The sequence below is a fragment of the Castanea sativa genome, chromosome 7 (assembly GCF_040712315.1).
Source record: "Castanea sativa cultivar Marrone di Chiusa Pesio chromosome 7, ASM4071231v1".
Lineage (NCBI taxonomy): Eukaryota > Viridiplantae > Streptophyta > Magnoliopsida > Fagales > Fagaceae > Castanea > Castanea sativa.
In genome coordinates this window covers 45,005,562-45,021,229 of record NC_134019.1, presented here as the reverse complement: position 1 = coordinate 45,021,229, position 15,668 = coordinate 45,005,562, and the positions used below count along the sequence as shown (strand labels likewise).

General features: G+C 33.9%; 1 long non-coding RNA gene across 1 annotated transcript; it reads right to left on the bottom strand.

Annotated features, from left to right (window-relative positions):
* Positions 1 to 3,930: 3,930 nt before the first annotated feature.
* Positions 3,931 to 15,524, bottom strand: LOC142642512 (uncharacterized). Its single transcript, XR_012845672.1, has 3 exons — positions 15,395 to 15,524; positions 15,141 to 15,268; positions 3,931 to 4,275 (listed from the first exon to the last, which is right to left on the bottom strand). It is a non-coding gene; the product is annotated as an uncharacterized LOC142642512 (long non-coding RNA).
* Between the last annotated feature and the right edge of the window lie 144 nt (positions 15,525 to 15,668).

Genomic DNA, 15,668 nt, shown 5'->3' with positions numbered 1-15,668 from the left:
AATCTCAAGGATAAGTTAGGGACTGTATAATTATGGAAATTGAATCAAGGATTCTCTCTTTGAGGAGTTGAATGTCCAAGCAATTTTCCCTTTTCTTTCATTTGCTTCTTTGTTGGAATTTTAATGAATATTTTGATTGAGGTTCCCAAATTTAATTAAGGGAAATAAAACTCCTTTGAAGCAATTTTATTTTTTTGTCTACATGTTTGAGGAATTGGGAATTCGAAAATTTATTCAACTCAATTTTTATATGTTCATTTTATTTTGTAAATTATTTACTCCAATCTTGATTAGGAAATTACAAATCCACAAAAAAATTAGTCAGGTTGGAATTTGAAGGATTTAGAATCCTCACTTTATTTAAAATAATTTTGGGAATCAAGGACTCCATAGAAATGTGGTGAAGTTTAGGACTCCATTAGTTTGTTAGAGTAAAGGACTCCATTAAAATATGATAGAGTCAATGACTCCATTAATTAGGTAGAGTCAAGAACTCCATTAAAATATAAGTTTTATTGATGAGAGTTGTGGTCATTCAAGATAATGTATATCTTAATTACAATCCCTTGTTTCAAAGGAAGACCATTTGATTCCAGTCACGTCGTCTTTGTACATAAGTTTATTTATTTTCATGTTTAAGGAGATATGAGTTTTTATTTATTTGTGGTTGCACCTAATAATTTATTTAGGTTGCCTACGTACCCTTGACGTAGATCAAGCCAATTCGTAATTCTTAAATTGAAGTTTTAGATTTAAAATCCTCAAATTGATTTTGCCCAATTTAAATGATGGACATTTATGTCAAACACTTTGTATTTAATTAAGTATCAACTTAATTTTACTTTTGGGTGAGATAATTGGTTTTAATCTCAAGAATAAGTCAAGGACCGTGTTTTTATGGAAATTGAATCAATGATTCTCTCTTTGAGAAGTTGAATGTCCAAGCAATTTTCCCTTTTCTTTCACTTGCTTCTTTGTTGGAATTTTAATTAATATTTTTATTGAGGTTCCCAAATTTAAATAAGGGAAAGAGAACTCCTTTGAAGCAATTTTATTTTTTTGTGAACATGTTTTAGGAATTGGGGATCGGAAAATTTCTTCAAATCAAACTTTTTTTTTTTCATTTTATTTTGTTAATTGTTAACTACAATCTTGTTTAAGAAATTAGGAATCCTAAAAAATTAGTCTTGTTGGAATTTGAAGGTATTAGAATCCCCACTTTATTTTGGAATCAAGAACTCCATGGAAATGTGGTGGAGTTGAGGACTCCATTAGTTTGCTAGAGTCAAAGACACCTTTAAAATATGGTAGAGTCAAGGACTCCATTAATTGGGTAGAGTCACGGATTCCATTAAAATGTGGTACAGTCAAGGACTCCATTAAAATACGAGTTTTATTGATGTGAGTAGCGCCCATTCAAGATAATGTATCTCTTAATTACAATCTCTTGTTTCAATGGAAGACCCTTTGATTCCAACCACATCATCTTTGTACATAAGTTTATTTATTTTCATATATAAGGAGATATGTTTTTTTTTTTTAAATTTGTGGCTGCACCTAATAATTTATTTACGTTACCTATGTACCCTTGATGGGGATCAAGCCAATTCATAGTTCTTAATTTGAGGTTTTAAATTAAAATCCTAAAATTGATTTTGCCCAATTTAAATGATGGTCATTTAAGTCAAACACATTGTATTTAATTAAGCTTCGACTTAATTTTGCTTTTGGGTGAGATAATTGGCTTTAATCTCGAGGATAAGTCAATGATCATGTGTTTTATAGAAATTGAAACAAGGATTCTCTCTTTGAGAAGTTGAATGTCCAAGCAATTTTCCATTTTCTTTCATATGCTTCTTTGTAGGAATTTTAATGAATATTTTGAATGAGTTTCCCAAATTTAATTAAGGGAAAGAAAACTCCTTTGAAGCAATTTTTTTTTTGTGACATGTTTGAGGAATTGGGAATTGGAAAATTTATTCAAATCAATTTTATATGTTCATTTAATTTTGTAAATTATTAACTCCAATCTTGATTAAGAAATTAGGAATCCCCAAAAAATTAGTCATGTTGGAATTTGAAGGATTTAGAATCCTTACTTTATTTAAAATAGTTTTGGGAATCGAGGACTTCATTGAAATGTGGTGAAGTTTAGGACTCCATTAAAATATGGTAGAGTCAAGGACTCCACTAAAATATGAGGTTTATTGATGTGAGTAGTGCCCATTGAAAATAATGTATCTCTTAATTACAATCCTTTGTTTAAAGGGAAGACCCTTTGATTCCAACCACGTAATCTTTGTAAATATGTTCATTTATTTTCATGTTTAGGGAGATATGTGTTTTTATTTATTTTTGGTTCCGCCTAATAATTTATTTAGGTTGCCTACGTACCCTTGATGAGGATCAAGCTAATTCGTAGATCTTAATTTGAGGTCTTAGATTTAAATCTTGAAATTGATTTTTCCCGATGTAAATGATGGACATTTAAGTCAAACACTTTGTATTTAATTAGGTCTCAACTTAATTTTGCTTTTGGGTGAGACAATTGGTTTTAATCTCAAGGATAAGTCAAGGACCGTGTTTTTATGGAAATTGAATCAATGATTCTCTTTTTGAGAAGTTGAAAGTCCAAGCAATTTCCATTTTCTTTGATTTGCTTCTTTGTCGAAATTTTAATGAATATTTTGATGGAGGTTTCCAAATTTAATTAAGGGAAAGAGAACTCATGTGAAGCAATTTTATTTTTTGGGAACATGTTTTAGGAATTGTGAATTAAAAAATTTCTTCGAATGATTATTTTTAAGTTCATTTTATTTTGTAAATTATTAACTCCAATCTCGATAAAGAAATTAGGAATTCCCAAAGAATTAGTCATGTTCGAATTTGAAGGAATTAGCATCCCCACTTTATTTAAAATAATTTTGGGAATCAACGACTCCATTGAAATGTGGTGGAGTCGAGGACTCCATTAGTTTGTGAGAGCCAGATCCAATTTCCTCATCACCTTGTTGAAGCCGTCTATGCCCTCTCACCAAAAGTCTTCTCTCTCTCACTTTCTCTAAAAAAGAAGCCAACCCAAAAGCACTTACTTTCACTAAAACCATTAAATCGCAATGACAATCCCATCCATTAACCTCTAATTCCATTCAATCCAAATGAATTCTTCGTGGAATGTGAATTCAACAAACTTTAATAAGTTATTCAAATTGAGAAGTTTTGATATGGCTAAAAATGGGTAAGGATTGGGCCCAGTGCACATGAGCACAAGATCCATTGGGATGTTGACATGTATCAGCATCTCAATGGGTCCGGTGCTCTTGTATACTGGATCTAAGCTGGTTTCAACTTAAAATATATATGTAGGCCGTAGCACAACGTGCTTCCTCGTGCTCAAATAAAAAATAGGGCAAACATGAAAGTTTTGGAGAGATAGAATGAAATAAATGTAAAACCAGACAAAAGAATATTGGTACATTTCAATAAGTTGTCCAATTATTTTTTTATTCTTTCTATTTTAGAAAAAAAAAAATATTAGGTATTCTTTCGAGTTATTTAAACGAAAAATATTTTCTTTTTAAAATCTTTGTCATAATATAAATCCCATTCCATTTAAATCAGTTGTCATGAAAATATAAACTGAACAAAAACCAATTAGTTATATTGTTAAAGTCTCTTGTCTTCAAACTAGTTAGTGAACATCATCGGCCGAAATTCTATTGTATTAGCAAAAAAATAAAAAATAAAAAATAATATTTAAATGAATTGTTAGTAAAACATGAATTGAACAAACTTTAACAATTTATTCACATTGAGAAGTTGATATGGCTTAAAACTAGCACATGTTTCCTCTCTCTCACACACATCAAAAACATTATTTGCTAATAGTATAATATGAGAGAGAGAGAGAGAGAGGTTACATAAATTAAAGGGAAATTATTATTTCACATACTCAATTATATAATGTTTTACACAATTACCACACTTTCACACCTAGTGGGCACGTTTTATAGATGATATATTATTGGATGTGACACAATCGAATCCCTAAAACACATATACAATGAGGCAAGAAAATATATACTTACATTTGGATAAGTATCCAATTATTTTTGGTAAAATTGAAACATCTTATTTCAATATAGAAATATCCATTATTTTGCATGAAATAAAAATGTATTGTAATTACTTATTATAGAGAATTTAATGTGGAGGCCATCTGGAAATCTGAGCATAGAATTTCGACCAATGGTTCCTCCCTTGACCTTTGTCCACCTATTAAAAGAAAAAAAAAATTACAATGAGGTTCAATGTGGTAGGATATTGCATATTAGTTGTATCGTAAATTTATCCTTATTACAATTATGATTTTATTTACAATGTTGTAAGATTTTATTTAGTTGTACCTCAATAAGCACCCCTCCTAGTCTATATATATATATAACCGAAATCTCTGAAATTTTCACAATTTTTCACATCAGCACAATATTTAAATAAACCAAAGCCTTAAAATTCTCACAATTTTCCACACCAGCACAATATTTAAATAAAATTATTATTTTATTTAAATAAAATTATTTTTTTATTTAAATTAAATTATCTTTGTTTAGTTCAAACTTAACAAGTAGTGAAACTCTATCTCTCTAACAAATCCAACTTAATCTCAAACTCATCATTTTTTTATACAAAATTATTTTTGTTTAATCCAAACTTAACCAAGAGTAAAACTCTATCTCTCTAACAAGTTTAACTTAAACTAAAACTCAATCGTTATTATTATTATTATTATTATCTATATATATATATAAAACCGAAGCTCTGCTCTCTCCACAATTTTTCACGTTAGCACAATATTTAAAATAAAAAAAACTAATTAAAAAACCTCATTTCCATCCCCAAAAGTAAATTTGATATTTTATAATTTTTTTTTTAAAAAACCGATAAAACTCTTAAACAAAGGATACATTAGCCACTTGGAATAGTTGAAGTTTTTAGCTAGGCATTTCAATACCAACTTAATCGGCTTTGACTTAGTCAATTTGTTTTCAACTCCAATTCCTTCTCTGCAAAGGATACGTTACTGAACCAACTTTCCAAAATAAAGTATAGTACAGGGTTGGAATATTGAGAAGAAGTATAATTCCTTTTCACAGGAAATCGAGTAGTTTTTTATTTTTTATTTTTATTTTTAACTCCGAATTAATAAGGAGTGAAATTCTATCTCTTTAACAAGTCCAACTTAAATTCAAATTGAAATATTGATAATTTATCTCCAAAATTGCAAGGTTAATCATGAACACTATAAAAGCAGTAATATATATATTTTTTTTAAAAGCCAAATTGATATGTTGTGGATTTCGATTGCCCCTTTTTTCAGGCCTGCATGTTTGCCATCCGAGCACAAAGGAACTCTGTGACAGAGAAAGATTTCCTTGATGCAGTGGAAAAGGTCATCAAGGGATACAAAAAATTCAGTGCAACACCCACGTACATGGTTTACAACCGATTAAGCTGTTATGAACCATAAGGTTATGCTATTTCATTCATCATTAGGCTGCATAGCTTGGAACATTTGTACTTATTAGGGATCTTTCTCAATGTGAAGTTGTGAAAGTGTATCAAACCATGATTTGCTACAAATTATAGCCGTGACTTCTGGAATACCCATGAAAATTTAAAACTTATTGCTCTATGGGTTTGTATACTTTTTTCTTTTTCTTATATTTCTCTTTTGAGTAGTCATATATTTTTTGAATTGTTTCAATAACTTATTCTTTAATTATATATCTTTTTTGACATTTGAAAATTTTAACATCTGAATTTGTGTTAGGTTTTGCAATATTTGGACATGTTTAGCAGATTTCAATGACTATACTATGTATTATTCTTTTGAAGGTAATCAATTTCATTTATATTTTCTGTATTGTGTAATCATATACATTTTTTTTTTCAAAAATTTGTCGGAAGTAAATGTTATGATTTTTCAATATTTTTTGGTCTTTTAAAAGTTTTAACATCTGATTCTTTAATATTTTTTTATTTTTTAGAAATTCAAGTAATGGTTTCTTCATTAAATTGTAACACAAATTGAAGTTATAAAAGAGCAAATCATGCAATAGTATAGTTTTTTAATCAATTTAGATTTTATACAATTAATTTTAGTTTATCTCACAAATAGGTAGGTTCCCGTGCATAGCACGGGTTAGCGACTAGTTATTATTATTATTATTATTATTATTATTATTATTATTATTATTATTATTATTATTTTGGATAAACTCACATGAACATATTATTAAAACATCAAGATCCAAGTACATCGTGGATAAGAGTTTGATGAATACAACAAGGAATCTCTTCAATCCAAATTACATCATTGACAAGGCTTTGAGCTTGTCTTGCTAGAATATGGGCTGGCTGATTACCAATCCTTCGCACATGAGAATAGTCAACAACTCCAACCTCAGAACTTAGAGCATGAATACCTTCTACAATAGTGCAACCGAAGTAGGAGCCTTTGAAACCTGGTTGAGAGCATTAGAAACAATCAAGGAATCTCCCTCCAGCACCCCATTTTTCAACCCCAAATGGCTTGCCAGCAACAACCCAGCTTCATATGCCTTTGCTTCAATTTCAATTACCCCCAATTGAGCTCTAATTTTTCTGCATAATGCAGCCAACAATCTGCCTTGCTGATCTCTAATGACTACACCAATGCCAGCCAACTTCTTTGAAGGAAAAAGAGCACCATCAACATTTATTTTGCATGAACCTGAATGAGGAGGAGTCCAGACCGAAAGTTGAGTAGTTCCCTGGGTAGTGCCGAAAAGCTGATCCAAATCAGCAGTAGTAGAATCGTGCTTCTCAATGGCTGACCAATATTCCTGAAGGTAACCAGCTGCATACCGAGCCACTGCCAGGCCATTTTTGGCTTCACCTCCATGATAGATATCATTTCTATTACACCATAGAGACCAAGCAATCATAACCATCTGTGAACACTTCTCATCCCCAGAGTTATTGATCATCAGTTCATGCCATAACAGATCCTGAAAGGAAACAATGTTAGCAGCAAGAGGTATGAGACTTAATTTTGAAGATGTCCAAGCCTCTTGAGCTTTCGTACAACCCCAAAAAATATGACCATTTGTTTCCGCACTATCCAAACAGCACAAACACAAATCTTCAGCAATAATATTACGCCTCATCAGTTTGGCTTTCGTCGGTAAAGTGTCGCGGCAAGCACGCCAACAAAAATGACGCACCTTATGAGGAATAGGCAATGACCACACTTTCTTCCAAAATCTTCTTAGAAGAATACCATCAGAAGTAGTACCATGATTTTTTGATCTAAACAATGAAGTCGCCAATTTATATGCACTCCCAACAGTTAATATGCCATTGTTAGTGACAGCCCATACCTGTTTGTCAGCCGGTAAAGTAGCACTCAAAGAAATTCTCTTAATTAAATTAGCTTCATGAGGGAGAAAAAGACTATCAATTACTTCATTTTTCCACTTAGCTGTGTGCAAATCAATTAAGTCAGCCACCCTTGTATCAACATGCAAAAATAACCTTGGGGAAATAACACTATAAGTCGAACCCCTTGGCAGCCACTTATCTTGCCAAACCCTTATATTTGCACCATTGCCAACCCTCCATCGTAAACCTTCAAGAACGAAGCTTTGGGCAGAAATTAAACTCCTCCAAGTATAAGAGGGATTATGTCCAATCGAGGCATTAACAAAATCACAAGTTGGGAAATATTTTGCCTTAAGAACCCTATAGACAAGAGAGTTACCACCCATTTGAAGAAACCAGCCCTGTTTCGCAAGCAAAGCTTGTTGAACAATTTCAAATCTTTGAATCTCACTCCTCCATTACACTTAGGTTCACACATCTTCTCCCAACTAAGCCATGCCACTTTCCTTTCCTCCTTTTTTTGTCTCCACCAAAAATTCCTAATCATTCCCATTAAATCATCACAAAGCGAATCTGGAACTTTAAAACAACTCATAGTATAAGTCGGTATAGCTTGAGCCACTGCTTTAATGAGAACTTCTTTCCCCCCCTTGGAGAGTAGTTTCTCTTTCCAACCCGCCAACACTTTCCCCAATTTCTCCTTAATAGCACTGAAGGTAGATCTCTTATTTCTCCCAACCAAAGAAGGCAAACAAAGATACTGCTCATGTTGCTTAATTATTTGGGCATCAAACCGATTCCTTATCTCCTCTTGGACATCTCTTGAGGTATTACTACTGAAAAACAAAGATGTTTTTGCACGGTTTAGCTGTTGACCTGAAGCTTTCTCATACACCCCAAGCAATCTTTGTAGCTCATTGCACTCCTTTAATGTCGCCTTGTAAAAAATCATACGATCATCTACAAAAAACAAATGAGATAATCGTGGATATCCTCGACAAATCTTCACACCCTCCATTTGACCCATGTCCAATGCAGATTGAATCAAAGCAGACAAACCTTCTGCACACAAGAGAAAGAGATAAGGTGATAAAGGATCTCCTTGACAGATTCCCCTAGATGGAATAATGTGTCCCCTTGGTACCCCATTAATCTTGATTGAATAAGTTACCGTAGAAACACATCGCATAATTAATGCCCTTATCCTATCAGCAAAACCCAATTTCTCCATAACCTTTTCCAACCAAACCCACTCCACCCTATCATAAGCTTTACTCATATCTAGTTTGAGAGTCATTTCCCCTACCTTACCCCCCTTTTTCTGACTAATGTGGTGCATTGTTTCAAAAGCCACCAATACATTATCAGTAATCAACCTTCCATGAACAAAAGCACTCTGTGTATCACTAATAATCGAGGGTAAAAACCGTTTCAGCCTATTTGCAATAGCTTTTGATGCAATCTTGTAAACAATGTTACATAAGCTTATAGGCCTATAATCAGTAATCTTCTTTGGCTCTTTAATTTTTGGAACAAGAGATATGTGGGTATCATTAAAATGTGGAGGAGAAATACCAGAGTTTAGAAAATCAAGTACCGTTTTCGTGACAACCATGCCACTAGTGCTCTAGAAATGTTGGAAGAAAAGAGGAGGCATCCCATCAAGCCCTGGTGCCTTCAATGGGTACATTTGTTTCAAAGCTCCCTTGACTTCACTCTCCACAAAAGGGTAAACCAGCCAATCATTCATTGCTTGAGTCACTTTAGGTTTCATAGCCAATAATAATTCAAAAAATTCCACCAAATTGCTAGTAGAGAAAAGATCCCCATAATATCCAATTGCAATCTCCGTCATCTTATCCTCTTCAACTTGCCAAACCCCATCATCATCCAACAGCCCATGCATGAAATTCTTTCTTTGTCTAGCGGATGCCTTGGCATGAAAGAAGCTTGTGTTCCTATCACCATGTTGAAACCAATTAAGCCATGACCATTGCCTCCACATATCATCCTCTCTATCCAACCAACAATTCAATTCAATTCGAGTATGTCTCATTGCTTCCACAATTTCCTTAGAAACAAGTTGCAATTCTAACCACTCTAATTTTGTTTGAAGTTCCATAATATGCCTTCCCACATGACCAAATTCAGCTTTATTCCAAGCGGATAACTCAGCTTTACATCGCTCCAAACAGTCTTGGAGGACCCAATCCGAACCTACCAATTGACCACACTCCCATGCACTCTTTACAACACTTTCACATCTTGAATCCTTCAACCACATTGATTCAAACCTGAAAATTTTCCTATTCCTTCTTCTCTTTTGTCATTGAAATAAATGAAGGGATAAGGGAGAGTGATCCGAAACTAGGGAAGACAAATAATGAAGCTTAGCCATAGGATAAAGAGACCTCCACTCTAAATTAGCCAAAGCCCTATCCAACCTCTCTCTTATTTGGACCCCACAAGCTGTTTGATAGAGCCAAGTAAACTTAGATCCAATAAAACCCAAGTCACACAAACCACAATAATCAATAGTAGTCACAAAATCCTCCATCTGCTTTCTAGGACGAATACAACCACCCTCTTTCTCTGAGAGACCTATAATCTCATTAAAATCACCAATAACCAGCGATGGTAAAGACGACGTACCTTTTAATTGCTTCAATTTTGCCCAAGATTCATGCTTCTTAGCTGTATCTGGATGACCATAGAAACCCGTAAAGGGCCACCAACCAATTTCTCTACCATCCACAAAAGCATCAATATGATTTTGAGAAAAAGTTTGAACATCTACCCTCAAATCTTCTTTCTACAACAAAATAAGACCACCACTATTCCTAATACTAGGAACGACAAAACAATTCTTCATTTTGCATTTTTCCTTAATTAATTCCAGCCAATCTTTTTTCAATTTAGTTTCCATAGGAAAACAAGAATGAGCTCTTCTTTATTCACCACCTTTGCCAAGGCATTAACTGTTTGGAGGTTTCCAAGTCCCCGACAGTTCCAACTTAAAAGATTCATTGTGCTCGGTAGGTTTGCTGAGCAACCTCCGCCGTTTGAGTAGTCGAGCTTACCTCAATTTTCTGCTTCTTTTCCTCTGCAACAGATTGACTTTCTGCACTTGTAGGTTCAGTCAGTTTTCGCTGTTCCCCCAGGTCAGGACTCACGCCTTCCAGCAGTGAAACATGGAATTTTTTATCAGCAACTCTCTTCCAAGTTCTTTTAGAAGTACGGGTAGGCAAAGAGGAGTTTTTAGGGGATGAAGTAGTTGAAACATCAACGGCAACCAAGTCGTCTGGTGTAGATTTCTTAGGCCTACCACGCGAGCCTTTCTTTTCTTTAGTAATAGAAGGCCAGCCCACTTGAAATTCTTCAGCCCGTATGGTCTCCAAAGAGTCCATCTCACGTCCAAGTGGATTCCCAATGAAGTTCGGATATTCCTTTGACACATTAATAGATGAAGTGGCATGAGATAACAACGGAACCGTGACTGAAGGAAACCTAGGAAAATCAGGATTCAATTTTGAAAACCCTGGAGAGTAGTTAATCTCCTTATCTAATGCATGTAACTGCTCCTCAAAAGTCGGGTTCTGCTCTGTAGCATTCTGACCATTCTCCAACAGCATCTTTGAGAGCCTCTCCGATGAAGAAACATACTCCGCAGCCTTCATGTTTCCCCCCACAGGTGGAGTCAGCATAGCATTGGCAATACACTACAAGAAATCTGGGTTTAGGCGGCGTTTTTTTTAGTGACGTTTTTAAATCCGCCACTATAAGTGGCATACTGTGACGTTTTCTAAGAACGCCGCTAAAGATTGAGATTTTAGCGACGTTTTTTAAAAAACGTCGCTGTAGCTCAAAACAATACCAACGTTTCTTAAAACGTCGCAAGAAGTATAGTTTTAGCAGCGCATATCTCGTGTATAGCGACGTTTTATTAAAACGTCGCTATAGTGATTAAAGAAAATGTACTGAGCATGTGTCTAAAAAAGAAAGACTCTATAGCGACGTTTTCGAAAACGTCGCTATAGTGATGACAGCAAATGGTCTCCTCCTGGTGGTGGGAGAAAAAAAAAAGCACTATATTGACTAAAGTAAACACTTTCAAACACTCTATAGCGACGTTTCGAAAACGTCGCTATAGTGATTACAGCAAATGGTCTCCACCTGTTGGTGGGGAAAAAAGAAAGGGCGCTATATTGACTAAAGTAAACACTTTCAAACACTCTATAGCGACGTTTTCGAAAACGTCGCTATAGTGATGACAACAAATGGTCTCCACCTGTTGGTGGGAAAAAAAAAACGCGCGATATTCATTAAAGCAAACACTTTCAAAACACTCTATAGCGACGTTTAGAAAACGTCGCTATATGTTCTAAACTTTTGGATTTCAGGTTCCCACACTTTTTTTCCCTCTTTATTTTTTTTTTGGCCTACACTTTTGTTTTTTCTTTCTTTCCATTAACTCACTCCGTGTCCCACTCTTTTCTTTCTTAGGCTCACTATTGATTGTCCTCTTCTTTTCTTTTCTTTTCTTTTCTTTTCTTTGTTCTTTGTTCCTAGTTTTTTCTTTGTGATACATTTTCTCTAGAACCACCACACATCTTTTCCCTTCCACCCATTGCCACCATGGCCATCATCAACCTCCACTAGGACCTACTGCCACCACCATACTTTTTTCCCTCTTTTTTATTGTTCAAGTTTTTTTGGAGTGTAAGTATTTGTTCTTGGCTTATGGGTTTGCTTTGATATAGTATTTCTTTAATGGGTCATGGAGCTTTTGTGCTAATTTTTGCTATTTTTCAGTTTTGGTTTAAAGTTTTTGTTGTTCAAGTTTCTTTAGAGTGTAAGTATTTTTTTTTTGGCTAATGGGTTTGCTTTGATTTGGTTTTTCTTTAATGGGTCATGGAGTTTTGTACTAATTTTTGCTTTTTTCTATTTTGGTTGGAAATTGGTAGAAAAATTCTCTTATTCAGATTTGGCTTCTTGGGCAAAAGGACTTGAGGATCAAGGGCTGAATCATTGTAAGTATTTCTTTAGAGTGTTAGTATTTGTTTTTCAATATTATACTTTCTAGCAATGGCAAGGAATGAACAATAGGATTGCAAAATAGACTATGTTCCAAACATATATATTAATGGGTTTTTAACTAACTAAGAAACTTAATTTAATAGCTACAATTAATCTTAGGCAACCAACCCACTTAGTTAAAGTGATACATGTATTGGTATTATACAAATATATATATATATATATATATATATATATATATATATATATATATATATATATATCTATGGTTAATGTGTTATTGTGGAATATTGATGATTAGTAGGTACATTTGATATATTACAAGCTTGTGTTAGTTATTGTTGAATTTTAAGCAGGTTAATATAGCATTTTTAATTTTTTTTTTTAAATAATGAGCAGCTTTTGCAACGTTTTTGAAACGTCGCTAAATGTATTTTCCTATATTACATACGAAAATGGTATATTATTTAGTGACGTTTTAGAAAACGTCACTAAAAGTTTTTGAACGCCACTAAAGAGTAATATATGGCGACGTTTTTGAAACGTCGCAATAAACTATAGTCTTGCTCTATTGCGACGTTTTTGAACGTCGCAAAAACAAACGTCGCTATAGACCATTTGTGTCTATAGTGACGTTTTTTGGGTTTTTAGTGACGTTTTACAAACGTCGCCTAAACCCAGATTTCTTGTAGTGATATTAACTCGAGAAGAAGACGGAGTGGAGATGCTATTCAAACCGGATTGAGGGCCTGTTACACCATAAGCATCACGAGTCCCATGAAGTGTCACCAATCCATCCACACCATGTTTTAAAGTGTCATATCCTTCAACTTCAACAAACGATTTCTTTGCCGAATTAAAGAGAGGGGCCCTAATCCATGGACCAAATTGCTGTTCATCTGATTTCAAAGTGCCCTTGCTACGCAGCCAAAGTAAACAATCCTTATCATCATGAGAAACAGACCCACACCAGTAACAAATATTAGGCAGCCGTTCATTCATGAAAGCAGCCCAACCTTCACAATCAGCATCCCAAGAAATCTTCCTTCCCCTACACAAAGGCTTCGAAATATCTACGATCACCCTCACTCTCATAAAATTTGCACCCAACATTTCACCCAAATCTTTTGGTCGAATAACAGAACCAATAGTCTCACCAATACTGAAAGCCGTCTCAATAGTTTGAAGAGGAAAAGGTAGATTATGTATTTGCACCCAGAAAGTAATCGTTTTGAAACCCAACAAATGAACAGAAGTATAACCATCATAATGTTCAAAGACAACAAGATGTCTGTCAAAAGCCCAAGGTTCGCCTTGAATAACTCTTTCAGCATCAACTTCCAATTCAAAAGCAAACAACAGAATACTTTCACCACCAACAGTGACATTGAAACCACCTTTTGTCCGCCATAATGGTCTAAAAGTTCTAGCAACGGCCTCAACATTGAGAGATCTACGAGTAAAGAATTTTCCTGCAAGTACAAACTCCCTCTTCTTTCCTTCAGTTCTCAAGGCAATCTGATTTTCCTCAGATTCGGACAACGTTAATTTCTTCCACCGCATAGATAATTCCTCCATTGGGCAGTAACGATGACAAAGAGAACAAAAAGATAAAACTGAAGTAAAACTAACCGAAACACACCAAATCTTCAAATAACTGAACGAAACACTATCCGGAAGACACCAAGTCTCTAAGTATATACAAATACTAGAGAACCCACCATCCTTCACATGAAGAAGGGAAACCACATACTGCAAGGAAGAGAGTGTTAACTACCCTTTCTTGAGAACTCCTAGTCAAGTTTATCATCATCATCATCATCATCTCTCTACTTCACTAACATGATATTTTATGATAAGGTGCACACTTATAGCCATAGATTATTCTTTTGAATGTAACCCAATCTTTTTCTTATATTTTTCTATTTTTTAGTCATATATTTTATTTTGTTTCAATAATTTCTAAGCCATGAATCATTTGATTCTTTAATATTTTTTGGTTTTTCAGAAGTTTTAATATTTGAATTTTTAATATATTTTTTGCAGTATCTGAAATTGTCTAACAAATTTTTTGTAAGCCATTACACATTCAAGCAATGACTTCTTCATCAAATTGTAACACAAATTGAAGTCATACAAGAGCAAATCATGTAATGGTGTAGTTTCTTAATCAATTTAAGATTTTATAAAATTATTTTAGTCTACCTCACAAATGAGTAAGTTCACGTGCATAACACAGGTTAGCGACTAGTATTTTGAATAGAGATATCCGAAGTTCAAACCCCACATTCCCCAACAATCAAATTATAAAAATAAATAATTCTTTAATTTTATAGTGTTTGGTTTGAACCATGAAATAGATCAATTTCAATTGAGAGGTTTCTTTTATCCTATGACAATCCTGGCAGCAAACATTATGTTACAACAATTGCACTTAGTTGTACCTTAATAAGCACCGCTCCTGGTATTTTTAACAGAGATGTCCAAGGTTCAAATCTCACATTCCCCGACAATTGAATTATAAAAATAAATAAATAAATCTTTAATTTTATAGTGTTTGATTTGAATCATGAAATAGAACAATTTCAATTGAGAGGTTTCTTTTATCCCATGACAAACCCGGCAGCAAACATTATGTTACAACAATTGCACAAGTTAGATTGTAAAGGGGAACACATTACCTATATTTGGTGACCAAAACATGGAGGAAAGTAGCCAAGAACGTTTTACTATACTCTGCTCCACCACATTGTCTAATATCTCCTCCAAAAGGCTTGAAATTCTTAGATACAAACAATGGGTCAAGATCCTGTTGCATTTATAAAAATGTTATCAAGGAAATTGTCATGAATAAACAGAAATAATATAAGGGAAAACAAGTCTCTTATAAGTGGTTGGATCATCTATTTCTTTCAATAAGGCTACAACTACATACCTTCCAACGCCATGGATTGAAAGCAAGTGGATCCTTGTATTTGTTTGGGTTTAATTGAATAGCAGAATTTATAAGCATAATGGTCCAACCAGCTGGAATTGTATATTCTGGTACGCACTTGACTAATCATTTACACTTTAACTTCATATATATGAAGACACTGAACTGAATATATGCATGGAAGAACATACCTTTAAATTCAATATCTTTTAGTGCTTTTCGTAGTAACACAGGAGCAACACTTCCCAACCTAAGAGCTTCATTGATTTCCTAT